The 12,756-nt window shown below is 47.2% G+C and overlaps 1 pseudogene; it reads left to right on the top strand.

Annotated features, from left to right (window-relative positions):
* Nucleotides 1–340: 340 nt before the first annotated feature.
* Nucleotides 341–12,076, top strand: LOC113844705 (ankyrin repeat domain-containing protein 13C pseudogene; annotated as a pseudogene).
* The last annotated feature ends 680 nt before the right edge of the window (nucleotides 12,077–12,756 follow it).

Below are 12,756 nucleotides of genomic sequence, written 5' to 3'. Positions count from 1 at the left end.
TCAGAATTTTCTGTCTGTGAAGTGAGTTACCTCAGGGCTCCTAAAAGTGATGGAGAATTAACTAAAGGCCCTGACATAACCAAGACCAATTAAGGGCAATTCACAGGACTGTTTTATAACTGACACAAAATAACCACATTTCAGTATGTTAGCTTACTTTTGCTTGCCACATCCCTTTCATTACCATTATTTTACACGTATCATCAGTTGTTTTTTTATGCACCATCATTTTGTGATTTGAGCATGGGAAACAGTAGAGGAAAATTAACGTGAAGGATAAATAATAAAATTATCGGTATTCGTCTTTAAAGACATGTCACTGACACAGCTGAAGTAAATAATGTCCTTGAAGACTGACAAGAAAGTTTCTTCAAGCAAAGGTGTGGAAGATATTTCCCAAGTAAAGGATGAGCAGACATCCTCCGGTAGGTTTTGAAATTGTACTCGGTTCTAACTTTGGATTATAACACAAAAGAAGTGTAAAATATATAGCCCCTCTTTCTTAGGTGTTTAGAGGCTGCCAAGGCTCTAGTGAATACAGAGGAAAGGGGATAATTTTATGCACCATGTAAAACATGATTAAGTGAGAGGAAGTAAAATTTTTGGCTCAGTCCTTCAAGTGTGAAAGGGAGATAGAGTTTGCGTCCATTGTATTTAAACTGCGTGCCTGTTAAGCAAGGGCCTTTCTAGCTGTGTGTGTGTGGTGCATACATCTGGTATAAGATAGATGAATGTGCCAGATGTTACAAATATCCCATGCCTGGAACTCCCTGGCTTTGCTGCTGCTCAGCACACAGGCCTCGTGTCTCACACTACGAGCACAGCGCTCCCCAAAACTAGGGTCGGTCACGCTGCCCAGCATCCAGGCACAACCTGTCTCTGTCTCCCTGCTCATAGGGATCTTATGGGAATGTTTGGCCAAGGTCTGTGACTCCTTGACTGAATGTAGCCGGGGCAGTGGGTGCCGGAGCAGAGGAGTCATGCTTCTGCACTAGTCAAAGGGTGCATCGTGAGGCAGGACCATGTGCTGAATCGATTCTAAGAAAGCATTTCCCACTGCAATCTTTGTCATAACCTGCCCTTGCATGGTACAGCTCATCAGGCATTCCCTTCTCTCCCCCTCCTCCCCATCACACAACCCAACACAGTTATCTGAAAGCCTGGTAAATAATAAGGGACGGGTGCCCTAATCCCTTTTGAAAATGGTACCCTTGTCTCCTTCACTCCAACGCCAATGTTAAAATCATATCCAGTCCAAATCTTGCTCTCCCTGATGGAGCTCTGTGGATCTCCCATATCTTCCCCATGCTACTCATGCATTCCTCTACCCCTGCCTGTGCCCTGTTAACCAACACTAAATAATTCATGGCAGTAGCAGCTTCACACACTGTGCCTTCTTCTCCAGTAGTCCACATCAGTGGGTCCAACAAATCTGGAGCATGACTCAATCCCATAATTGTTCTGAAAACCACACAACCAGAGACACCCTCGTCTCTCCCTTTGATTCATTAAAATGGCTCTCAGATTTATTACGGTTCCTTGTCTCCTTGATGTACAGCTTAAGGGCAGTGGGCAGCTGATAAAAGATTCTCAGTGCCTTGGGAAGGGCAGATTGTCGCTGGCTGGATCCCACGGTGATGTATGATCACCAGAGCACGTTGGAGGTGGCATGTGTTCCTTTTGTCGAGCCCCATCAGCTGATAGAGTGTGAGGTCAGAAACAGCAAGAGCTTTGGCACACACAGAGAGAGGCTGATGGAGAACAACATGCTGCGGCTGTGATTTGGAGCTAGAGCTGCTTGTGGTTGCAAGAACATCTGTTACAAGCTGGTCATGGGGCACATGCACAGATTCGGCCCTGCTGATGCACGGTGCCTGCGCCGTCAAAGCTGGAATCTCATCGAAACCGAGAGGGGCTTATGGCCACACTTTGTTTGTCACCATGTCTCCGGGATCGCTGTTCCTGAGGTTATCCTGACCGGAGTGGTTGCCCTGCCTCACCCGTGGTGTGCTTCCTTACTGGATTGTGATGGCACCCAGAGCGTGCTTCTGCCTTGCAGCCCACGCGCCTGACAGAAGCAGAAGCTGATGATCAGTGGGCCTCTGACACATCATCATCACCACCACCATTATTATTATTATTGATAATATTATTGTTATTATTATTATTTTGTCACTTGATGCCTTTTTTATGTAGCTGTGCACATGTACGGGGTGCTCCAGGTGTGGAGATCTGTGCAGGAGCCTACTCCTGCATGCGATACCTTGCTGCCCGTTTCCAGAGGCTGACAGGCTGAGTATTTATCCCCCTTGCTGCTCTGCCTGGGGAGCGGTTTCTCGCCCTCACCCCCCCCACCAGCTCGCAGTGAGACATCACATATCAGGCGGGCTAATGGCTGTGTCAGGACCCATTCCAACGTGTGCTCGGTGCGTACGGCCCGCTGCCTGGAGCCGGGCACTTCACCCGCCTTTTAACTGCCTTATGCTTTTAATTTTTAATGGCATCTGCAGACACTGATTTATTGCAGCATAGTGCAGCGTGCGTTTGCTTGTGGCTAAGCAGCAGCAGTCCAGTCCCAGGCTGGCGAGGGAGGTGCTTGGGTGCTGTCGCAGACTGGAGCCTGGAGGTGCAGACACCCCGTTATGGGGCGCAGGAGGCTGGCTCACCAGCTGCATGCTGCTTTCTGGGGGCTCTCGGGATGGGACCTCCATCACGCGCTGCGAAACACAGCGTCGTTTTAGGAGATCAATTTTTAATGTCACTTTGAATAAAGTGGTATTGTAGCTTTCTTCCTGGAGGACTAAATACATCACAGCAGCTGTCTGGCTGTCTACAGGTTTGGGCTGCAACACTTCAGCAGCTCCTTGCCATCTGTGTAATGGTCTCCAGTCTGGCAAAGGCTAAGTAAGAATAACTCACAGGAGTTAAATTTGAAAGCTCTGGCACTTGTTAAACCACCACTGCTGGAAATAAGTGCATTTCCAGAACTGGTAGGGTGATCAGGCAGGACAGAGGGACGTTTAGGCAACATTTTTTTTAACATTATCAACCATTAGGAGAGTGATTTTCGGAGATCACAGCATCTGCACAGAGCATTCTCATTAAGATTAACAGTAATAGGTGTTCATATGCAGGGCGAGAGTCTCTGTACCTCTTGGACCACAAATCTTTAATCTATTTGATAATCCTGATACACCAATTTTCAGGCATTCATTTTAAATACCGGTAATTTTATGCCTGCGTTATCTGAAGTAGTACTGTCTCTAGGCTGTGTGTGTGTGCGCAGATTTCTCAGAGTGAGATCTTAATCTACAACTGGTGTATTTAATAGCTACAATTAGGGAAATGGTTAAGAATTCTTGATTTTATCTCATTCACGTTTCTCTTCCTATTAAGGAAAATGTGCGTTTGTGTTATTGTTTTAATAAAACAGCGAAACGATGATGGCAAGATCTGGAAATGATATTAAAAGCAAGAAGGACGCATCTAGAATCTAAAATGAAGTAGGAATTAATTCCTTTTATTTACCTTGATGACTCAGATTTCCACATGGAAGGCTCGTACAGTCGCCTGGCTTTCTTTTAGAAGCAATAGGCTGTGCAGCTCTGGTGATGAAAGGGCTGGCAAGCCGCAGGCTTAGCAGCGAGCGCAATAAAAGTGAAGTATTTGAGAGGTGTTGGAATATCTGCTCTGTGTTGCTAACCTCTCTGCGCTGGGTGAGCTGTGGAAAACCCTCAGGAAGGTAGCGAGGGCACGCTGTGCCACTGGGTGCAGCAAGGGGAAGGGCTGATTTCCATTTCCAGCCAGGGATGGGGCTGCACCAGGTCCCTGCACCCTGCCCAGCCTCTGGCACAGTGCCGCCGAGCTGTGCCTTGTCAGACCCCCCTGTGCCTCCAGATGTGCACGACATACCCATCCTTTTGTGCCATGAAAATACCTGCCTCGTGGGCCACCCTTAGTAACAGCTGGTCTGGAGTATCCCCCAAAATAGAAATGAGCCTACAAGCAGTCTCAGGCTGTTCCTATTAGCACAGGAAACACTGACCAGCGTAGGGTGTTCTTAATTGTCCTTGCTGTGTGTTGTTTGATTAGCTAAAGACAAGGCTGAGCTAGGTAGCAGCCAGCGTGTGCCCACCTTGCCACTTGTTCTGTGGTCAAATCTGTGTTGCATTCAACACGTGAAAGCATGGAAGAAACGTTTAGGCTACAAAGCCACGTGTACCAAAAGTTGGGAAGTGCTTGGCTTTAATTTCCCCATGTAACCTGAATGGGTGCCATGCAGACACCCCATCTGTGCTCTGGATTTAGTGAAGGTTCAAGAGGAAGAAAAGCACAACGGGGCTGTGTAACTAAAATGGGTTGTAAGGGCTGCACATAAGCATCGGCTGAACTCAGGTTTCACAAGCGACTCCAAATACGCCATTTCTGGCCCTATTCCAGCAGCGGGATGGCAACTGCTTGTACCATGAAGAGCAAGGCACTAATGCAATACTGACACACAAGCTCCTGTAATTTCTGAAGGCCAAAACTAAGCATCAATTATCTACGTGGGTGTAATAAGTCACCTTACCATCCTCTGCAGCGAGTGGCCCCAGGTGTGCAGTGCTGTAGCTCACAGACTGACGGTCCTGACACCTCATTTCTCCATGTATGTCTGCGGGTTTGGGGTCTGGGATGTTTGAAAACTATCACTGCATCTGTTTGGTTCAGAGGATGAGGAGGAAAAGTGCAATCCAGTGTCCTCGTTGCTGCCCTTGAATGCCCAGGGCCTGGGAGGCTGGGAGGGACGTGAGCTGCTGTTGGGGAGCTGATGAGAGGGAGGCGATGCCCTCACCTCCCAGCCCTGAGAGCAGCTCCCGATGGGGAAGGGAAGGACGAGAAGTCAGTTCTGGTGCTGGATCTGGTGGCACCACTGCGGAGGGAGAAGAAAGAAGCCCGAGGCAATGTTTCTTAGCAATTCCAGCCCCTGCCCTGTTCCCCTCGGTCCATCCGTGGGGCCTCGGGGTGCCGTGGCTGGGCTGTGACACAAAGCATAGCTCTCTGGCTGCCAGCTGCGGTTGCTCCTGTGCCTCGGCAGTGTCTGCAGGCAATTTCTGTTGCTGCTGTGCCAACGGGTTCAGCCCATCCTCAGCGTGCTGATAGATGAGCTCTGATGGTGCATGAGCAGAGACAGCCCGGAGTCTGATGCTTTGGCTGGGACACGTTTGCTTTGGCCAGCACTGCTACAAAAGCAGCGAGCGGCAGAGAGCAGAGGTGCTCGTGGGGTTGGCAGCGCCTGAAACCAGCAGGAATCCAGAATGAGCCCCAGCATGAACTGCCAGCGTGCCTCATGGCTCCCTCAGAGGCTTCAGTCACTTGGGCACGTTGCCAGATTTTTTATTTTTTTAATTTTTTCCAGCGTGAGGAAATTGAGAAAAGTGAAAGAACAGAGGTTTAGCATTAAACGTCCCGGCTGAAGCAGAGGGGAACTTCCCAGGGCGAAGCTACTCCTTTCCCTGAGGGCATTGCCCACACCAGATATCAAATAGCTGCTTCCAACAAGCAGAGGTGTGATCCCTTCCTAGAGAAAAGCTCCTGAGAACCCTTTGAAAAGGAAAGCACTGAGTAACCTTAATGTGGGGTGAGCCAGCGTCCCCTGTACGAGAGGTTCATTCAGGTTTAGGAAGAAAAAGAAGGAAGAGAGAAACGCCCTTGTTCCACTCAAGCATTTCTTCGTGGGCAAGATTTAAAGCCTTTGGCTGTATCAGTATCTTGCTCAATTGCCTGAGTATCCACTAGTTCAGCGCCTGTTGTAAAAATGCTTGGGTAATATTCTATAGAGCACATTCCCACTCTGATTCAACCAAACACAAAACCTAACACATTTTCAACTTATCCTATGGTTGCACTGAAGATGAAAAAAAAGGTATTTTCTTCACTGTTGGGCCTGTGAAGCCACAAGTGACACGTCTAGGTGATGGGCAGCTCAGGGAACGTGGCCTGCCTTTGCTCGGGATGAGTATTTGCTGCTGCAGCGAATTTTCCTTTATTCCCCAAGGATAATATCAATTGCTACCAGTTCAAAATAACCATTTTAGTGGTAACACCTTTCAGAAAGATAGGCTGAAGCAGGAGAGGGGAAAGACATAATGAGCGAGCTTCCCACCTTTGCTCTGCTCCTTCTGTAACGAATAACAGAATAGAATAAGAGCAGTGAAAAAGGATCCACAAAAGCCCCAAATTCAGCTGGAAGAGCTGTTCCCTCATGCAGAAAGCTGCCGTCGGTCTGCCTTCTAAATGTGCTTTTGGAAGCACTGGCCCTGGTGTTTTGAGATGATGGTGGAGGAGACCAAGGCCCAGCGCAAGGAGCAGCCGCAGCACGGGGCTGTCCCAGGCAGAGCCGTGGTGTCCAGAGGGCAATTCCTGTCGGCTGCGTGCCACGATTCATCCCAAGTCCCCAAAGTGACCTAATCTACGCAGAACAGCTCAGGATCGGGAGCATGCCATGGTGTCTTAAGACCTCTTTAGCCCTATTCCCGGAGCTGTGAGTTTCTCAGTTCAGTAAAAATCTGATTTGATGTTATAACCTATCTGAGAAGGATGTCTGTCCTCCTGTAGACACTCCCCATCCCTCCCTTTGCAAGCTGAGGCACGGATTTACTTGAACCCCTAACAGCAGGTGCTGACCTGCAAGCCTCACCACCTACGTCTCTGTCCGAGAAACATGTCTAATTTTTTCTCTTCTTTTTCCTAAAAGGTTGCAGAGGAAGCAGTGGTGGCGCCTGCTCACTGTGTTGGGATTTAAGAGCTCTGATTGCAGATAGGAGGCAGATTTATCAGCAGCAGCTGAGCTGGCGACCACCCCCAGCTGCCCACCCCATCCTACCCGAGAGGATGCTCCTAGGGTTGGCCACGGCAAGTGTCACTTTGTGAGTAAGTTTCATTTATTCACTGGTTTTTAAATTATTAACGCATATCACCATTTTATGCTGCTGAACAGTGTGTTCTTCCCCCATCTGACCAGAATCATCCAGCATTTGTGTATAAATCTGTTAGATCACGCCTGCATTTTCCAGCTATTATTTTTGGGAGTCCCCTTCCCGTATTGTAATAGGGGAAACATCTCCTTTAGTAATGTCTCCCAGCTTTGAAGCTGTGCTGAACAACAAAGACAGACAAACATTTAATTCTCCCCTAATCCTTTAAACACCCTTACAAGCACATGGCGCTCGCACGTTTGTAAGCCTGCCCCTTTTACCAGCTGTACATCTTCTTCTAGCTCTGCCTTTACAGCCTGCAGCCTCTGCTGGGGCAGAACAGAAGCCCGGGATGCTCCGTCCCACGGTGGCTGTCTTTCTGGGTGGCACGCAGAGGGATGGTTTTCCATAAGAAAGCGATCATCTGGATTGAATTGCAGATATCTAATCCGCACACAAACTCCTCCGGTTTGGTCTCGTGAAGCGAATAAAGACGTCAGCTTAGCCAAGCTCAGGGCTGGATTTGGGGTCTCTCGATGGCCCTCTGATCATTGCAGCGATTAGCCAGCGTGCCTTGGGAACTTGAGCACAAAAGGGCAAGCAGAGAATAAAAACCCTTCTCTCCAGGAAAGGGGCTCAAATGGAAGATTTCCTTAACTTCATCCCCCAAGAAGAAGACTGATGGGGCAGGCAAGACCATCGGGACAAATGTCTCTCAGGCCTCCTGCGGTGTTTTTATGACACGGGAGCAGAGAGGGGTTCAAATAACTGTGCTACAGGGTTGGAGGGTGATGTATTTGTGAATTTGTGAGTATTCATTGACTTGAGCCCCACAAAACTGCCTTTACTGATTCTTTTCCATTTCTTCCTCAACATGAAAACTTCCTGCTTGTTTTCCATGGTTTTACTGCCTTCCCGTGAGGACCCAAGGAAGACATTTAGTCCAGGTCTTTAGGCACTACCTGACGACAGCTTGGCTAGCTTCATATAAAGTCGCATTTCTGCAGCTAATCTTCCGTCCAGATGCACGGCTATGCGGTGTTGTGGGGCTGGTGGCTATTGGGAGTTTTGGCTTTATTCCTTGCCCTCGCTTACTGCAAGCTGGGACTGATATAGCAAGAGGTTTAGGGGCACAGCAAAGTGTGCTAAAAGGACACAGTTTCATTAAAAAAAAAAAAAAAATTGAAAAGAAAAATGAAAAAGAAAACCAAAATAGGCCAGTGTCGAGGCTTTTAAAAATGGTATAACAAAAGGAGATTTCTGGGGTTTTGTACTGTTTTGTGTGCTTTAGTCACTTGCAGGAAGACAGTATTCAATGTTGAGAAAGTAATGAAATGTTCTCTGGGATGGCTTTTTTTTTTTTTTTTTTTTTTTTTTAACTGTTTGCTTCTTTTCCAGCATTTAAGTCTCTCCTTGTAACCCTCTTGAAACACTCCGGTCATTTTCTACAAGAAGGATGATGATCTGTTGGTATCTGTGTGTAAGAAGCTAGCAGATTATATGGTGAAACATGGAAAAAAAAAAATCATTGTCCTTTTGAGTAAAAGGAACTCAAAAAAAGCAATAGACCATCCTTGGCCAGGTTCATGTGCAGGTTTGTAAAGGGATGTTTTGGGCCAATGGGTTTGTTCTTAGACATTCCTCGCTATTTACCTTAAATTTCCTGGTGAGTTTGATGGATCCGAATAACATGCCAGGTGCATTTGGACACATTTCTCTTCTTAAAAACTACGCTCTTGGAAAATGTATCAAATTCCTTCTAAAATAAAGTTAAAGAGATGCAGCCAACTTGCTCAAATATGCCTTCCCTAGAGAAAGATGCTTTTGGATGATGGAAATTACATTCACACACGAATTATATTCATACACTGACCTGACTCCCTTGTGTGCCCAGTCATTTGTCATGAGATCAGCGCGTGGAACGAACCCTATGGGCTACTCCTGCGAGAAGGAGCTTTCCAAACCAGATCCTCACACAATAATGTGATAATTGGAACATTTAATAATTAATAATTTCGACATTGGAACATGCTGCCCAGGGAAGTGGTGGAGTCCCCATCCCTGGAGGTCTTTAAAAGACGTTTAGATGTAGAGCTTTCCTTAATGGAAAAGCTGATGTGGACACCCTTCACAGCTCCATCTGTTTAAACGCAAAGCTTGTCCTAAGTTATTACTTTTACTCCTCCATCAAGCATGGTTAAAGTTGTTCAAAGGTTACAAAATCTACTGGTGGCCACAGCAGATGTACAACCGCACATGAAGAAACGTGGCTTCGGAAACCAGGCTACAAATCTCTGCTCTCTTCTCAGTTGCCAAGAGATTTAGCTACCATGTGAAAAAGAGGAATAACAGGAGTTAAGAAATAGCTCCTTCCTTTTTTTGGAGCAGAGACCAAGCCAAACTCCATACACTCTTTGTCCCTGACACAAGATGAGGAGGGGGTGGAGGTGTTTGCATCTGAAGTTGTCGCTGCAGGCTCTCATACACGCACTGGGGAGAAACCGAGATGAGTCCCCACTGTCTGCAAAAAGAAACCCAGAGACTAGCAGAGGTGTGCATCAGAGAGGTCTGCAGGCAAATCCCATCCAGGATGCCTGTATTGTTCCTTATGCAAGGTGGAAGCACGAGGTGGAGTCCAGAATTAGAAGTCGTTAGAAGAAAGTTATTAATTAGAAGCGCCGGCCAAGATGGCGGCGGCACCGGGCCGTTGAGAGCGGGGCCCCGGCGGGGCGGTGCCGGGCCTGAGGGGCGGTGCCGGCTGCGGGCTGGGCCTGAGGAGGAGGGAGCGGTTCCGAACGGCTGCCAACGGCTCCCCGCCGGCCGGCCGTGACCAGCGAGAAGCTGCGCTCGGTGCGCCGCGAGCACCGGCCCTGCAAGGCGGGCGGCGGGATGCTGGGGCCCGGCGATGAGGAGGCGGCCGCGGCGGCGCCCGGCGGGGGCAGGGGCCCCGCGCACTTCCCGGTGCACGAATCCGTCTTCAAGGGCGACGTGCGGCGTCTCTCGGCCCTCATCCGCACGCAGGACATCGGCCAGAAGGACAGCCACGGCAACGCTCCTCTGCATCTTGCTGTGATGTTGGGGCATAAAGAATGTGCCCACTGAGCCAATGAGCCCATAATGCTCCAGTAAATGTGGGGAATGCTCAGGGATGGAGCCCTCTTGCAGAAGCCATCAGCTACGGAGACAGACAAATGATTACAGCACTCCTAAGGAAGCTTAAACAGCAGTTCAGGGAAAGTGTTGAAGAAAAGCGACCTCGGTTATTAAAAGCCCTGAAAGAGCTAGGTGACTTCTATCTAGAGCTTCACTGGGATTTTCAAAGTTCGGTGCCTTTACTTTCCCGAATTCTGCCTTCTGATGCTTGTAAAATACACAAACAAGGTATAAATATCAGGCTGGACACAACTCTCATAGACCTTACAGACATGAAGTGCCAACTGTGGAGGAATGGTTAAGTGAGGCAGGACATGTGAATGTTGAGCAGTTGGGAGACAATGGGCTGGTGAAGCACCGTACTCAACTCACATGAGCCTTGGCACGTACGCAGCTGGCTGAGAGCCCATCAGGCTCAAGGACACGATGCCCTTGGGCCATCGGGAAAGTCCCTAAGGTGGGACAGGTAGCCAAAAGAAGGAGGACCAGACGGAAAAGCCCGGGAAGTGTTAACCAATCCTGAGCTTAGTTTCTGCAATATGTATGAGTTGATTATGTTCAAACTAGATAAAAGGCGACTGAGCTATCCATTAAAGTTGAAGTTCACTGTTCACTCATATTGAGCGTCTGGGTCTTCCTTCTGTCGGCAACAGCCAACGAGGGAATTTAAGCTTCATTTTTAATGGTGATGCAGCACCCTCTGAATCGTTTGTAGTTTTAGACAATGAACAAAAAGTTTACCGGCGAATACATCACGAGGAATCGGAGATGGAAACAGAGGAAGAGGTTGACATTCTGATGAGCAGTGATATTTACTCAGCAACATTATCAACCAAATCAATTACCTTCACGCGTGCCCAAACAGGATGGCTTTTTCGAGAAGACAAAACAGAAAGAGTAGGAAACTTTTCGGCAGATTTCTACCTAGTTAATGGACTTGTATTAGAATTAAGAAAAAGAAGAGAACATCTCAGTGAAGAGGATATTCTTCGAAATAAAGCTATCATGGAGAGCCTGAGTAAAGGTGGCAACTTAATGGAACAAAATTTTGAGCCTGTCAGACGGCAGTCACTAACTCCACCATCACCCAATACAATTACATGGGAAGAGTACATATCTGCTGAAAATGGAAAGGCTCCTCATCTGGGTAGAGAGCTGGTCTGCAAAGAAAGCAAGAAGACCTTTAAAGCCACAATAGCTATGAGCCAGGAATTCTCCTTAGGAATTGAATCATTATTGAATGCTTTAGAAGTAATTGCACCCTTCAAGCACTTTAACAAACTTAGAGAATTTGTTCAAATGAAGCTTCCACCAGGCTTTCCTGTAAAATTAGATATTTCTGTATTTCCCACCATCACAGCCACTGTGACTTTTCAGGAGTTCCGTTACGATAAATTTGATGAATCCATCTTCACTATTCCTGATGATTACAAGGAGGACCCCAGCTGTTTCCCTGATCTCTAATTAAACTGGAAGGTTAATGGTGAATAACAATAACAATACCAGCGTACCACAGTGAGAGCAAATGGATGCAAATAGCCCACAGATGTAGATAAAGGAGTGGGTCATAAAGGAAGGGATAAACTTAATCCAGAATAAAAGGTAACGTGCATCAAATGACTGGTGTACCAATACTCACTCTAACGGGCATCTAATCTAGTTCCTGATTTACAGCAAGTCTCCTGCTGTGTTGTTCACACTTTTATACATCCAGTACTGCAAGCGTGGTAGTCTGACACCTCAATGACCCTGAGAATACTTAACAGCTGTGAGGACTATCATTCGTTTTTAAATTTTTTTACATTTCTTGGTGATACAAAAGCACTCTTGGACCATTAGCATAAAAGTGGAAATGTCTTAGCTGGATATCAGTCCTTTAAAACATCCCACCATATTTTAAGATGACGGTATTACATTCTTTCAAGCTTTGTTTTTGAGAATTGTAAACTATGTATCATTATTTAAAAAAAAAAAAAAAAAAAAAAAAAAAACAGGGGCGACCTTATCACTCTCTACAGATACCTTAGAGGCTGTAGTGAGGTGGGGGTTGGCCTGTTCTCCCATGTGCCTGGTGACAGGACGAGGGGGAATGGGCTAAAGTTGCGCCAGGGGAGTTTTAGGTTAGATGTTAGGAAGAACTTCTTTACTGAAAGGGTTGTTAGGCACTGGAACAGGCTGCCCAGGGAGGTGGTGGAGTCACCATCCCTGGAAGTCTTCAAAAGACGTTTAGATGTAGAGCTTAGGGATATGGTTTAGTGGGGACTGTTAGTGTTAGGTCAGAGGTTGGACTCGATGGTCTTGAGGTCTCTTCCAACCTAGAAATTCTGTGATTCTGTGTGATAATTCCTGATAAGGACTTCTCAGTCAGCCCATACCCTGATCTTAGGGTTCTTCGGGCACTAATTTAGCAGATTAGCTGCTGGAGTAGCTTTGCATTTGGAGTTGAACTTCCCTGTTGTACTTAGAGACCAGGTCAGCACAAAAGGCAGTTTGAACGGGTTCCCTGGTTTTATTCTCATCATGTCACACCAACATAACTGCCCTTACGTGATGTTCATTGACCTTTGCTATCACCAGGAACCTTTTCCTTCAAGTCAAATTGATACTGAGGGACAGATTTTGCTAACTTTAGCACGAGCTTCGCAGA

This window comes from Anas platyrhynchos, chromosome 1 (assembly GCF_047663525.1).
Source record: "Anas platyrhynchos isolate ZD024472 breed Pekin duck chromosome 1, IASCAAS_PekinDuck_T2T, whole genome shotgun sequence".
Taxonomy (NCBI): domain Eukaryota; kingdom Metazoa; phylum Chordata; class Aves; order Anseriformes; family Anatidae; genus Anas; species Anas platyrhynchos.
Note: the sequence above shows the minus strand (reverse complement) of the source record. Positions and strands in the feature narration are given on the sequence as shown.